The sequence below is a fragment of the Loa loa genome, assembly GCF_000183805.2.
Source record: "Loa loa unplaced genomic scaffold supercont3.75, whole genome shotgun sequence".
Taxonomy (NCBI): Eukaryota; Metazoa; Nematoda; class Chromadorea; order Rhabditida; family Onchocercidae; genus Loa; species Loa loa.
This window is the reverse complement of record NW_018108255.1, coordinates 183,838-185,957: the sequence shown is the minus strand read 5'-3', so window position 1 is coordinate 185,957 and position 2,120 is coordinate 183,838.

Sequence of the window (2,120 nt, the reverse complement as noted above, 5' to 3'; positions counted from 1 at the left end):
CAAAATTATCTGGAGTTTCAACAACTTTTTTTGGATTTCTACAATTTTTAGGAAAACAATAGCAGGATCTTTAAACGAGCCTTGAAAACCTTAATTCAGGTAATTTCCAAAGCTTATTTAATATCTTGAATCGAAAAGCTCATGTATAACTTTCGGAAATTTCAGAAGATTTTTACACGTTCGTTTGATCATAAGACTTAACAATCGGAATCCATATGACGTACATTGCACGTACATTGCAAGACACTTCCTTTGACGTGCATTGCAAGACACTCTCTTTTTACTCGCTTTTTTGATGTAAATGTTTTCTCTTTTTTCGATAAATTATGCCTTGTACACTTTTGAAAAATCTAGAAAAGAAAAACAACGAATTCAAACCTCTTGTAATTTAATATTTCATCGGGGAAACATTTCAATACGGATAAAAACAAAATTGAAAATGAGGAAGCAATGCTGCCTACTTTTTTTGCTAAATGTAATTTTGAAATTGAAATTGTGACCTAAATTGTGATCTTACCTTCTCATTTCAGTTTTCGGTTGCAGTTTTTGTATTAGTTTCAGTGTCTGTTGAGTTCCTTTTTAACTTTTTTGTTTTTCGATTTGGCGCATTATTATGGATGATGCTTTTCATGGTGGTGAACTACGAGACATTTCACCCTTTCTATACATATAAACGAATATTTTTATTTTTAGTATACTTCTTCAGCATCTGTTCATTGAAGAGGACAATCTTGAGAAGCAGCATTACAAAAATTCACGCAGGTCAACTAGTCTGTTTATTCTTAAATGTTCTGCTTATACATTCCTTTTTTTATTCAATCAAGGTAGAAAACGACTTACTGATCATCAGTAATTTTATGATGATGATTCATAAGGAATAATTGGATGGGGAAATTCTGTCGGGAAATGTTTTATAGAGTTGTAGACTAAACCAAGACCATGACATCTTGATAGTTTCTGATTTTTATAGCACAAGAATTGGGTCTGGTCATGGCCTGCGTAGAAGTTGATATTTTATGTGAACTTTCCATAATTTATTTAAATAAAAAAATGATACAGTAAGTATGCTTCGAAGAACTAAAATCTAAAATAAATTCTTAATTTCAGTTTTTTCTATTGCAAGTACGATTCTCGCATCCACCAATAGCTCATACACTTATTGCGTGATGGATAATTAAAGAAATAATTGGATATATGACAAAAAAAAACAAAAAAACAAAAAAACTGCGAATTATAACTGAAATTCCAATTTGTTAAGGATGTAAATACTACGAAATATCAGAAACTTATCATAAGCGATTTCATTCGGCTATTTATAATATGCTAATCTCAAAACATCACATGTTCATTAAAGTATTGTTAGCTTGTTTACAGGTAATTCGACAGTAAATTTTATGGTAACAAATTATTCTTCCCCATTTTAATCTATAATTTGTCAGGTTATTTTGACAAACGAAAGTGTTTGATACAGCAGTATTGTCATAAAAATGAGTGAGTAAATATATTTTCTACGATATTTCAAAATTTTCAACTTGCTGAGATTTCACTGTTCAATAAAATTTTGATATGAACCGCGCATTAATAATAAAATGTCATGCAAAATAAATGTTGACCACGAAATCGGCAAGTTGAAAAAGCACCCAAAAAATTAAGCAAACAAAAGAAATGCAACTGTTAATCGCTGATATATGAACATATGAAACAATAAATAGAAATAAACCTGAAGTAAAGTTTAAAATTAGATAAAAATAAATAAAAAAGCAATAGAGAAGTACTGATACGTAACGTTAAAATAAGATCGCTTCAAATTAAAATTTGTTTTCCAACGGACAAACGTGCCATCAAGGCAGTATCTATTTCCCTCCTCATTTCAAAGTCAGTTTCATGTTCCATTTCCTGTATTTTGAAGGCTTTTTTTCACTAAAGAATTTTAAAGTTTTCTTCCAAATTTTTGGATTCTTTTTAGTCCTTAATTAATAAATAATGAAATTGAAATGGTACCAAAGCCATATAGAAAAAGTATATATGAACAAATGTTTCACGCCATAGAAACATTAGGACAGTATAAAAACACGACAAGATAGTTTTCACCTAATTTCTTGCAAACCAAAAAGATTAAT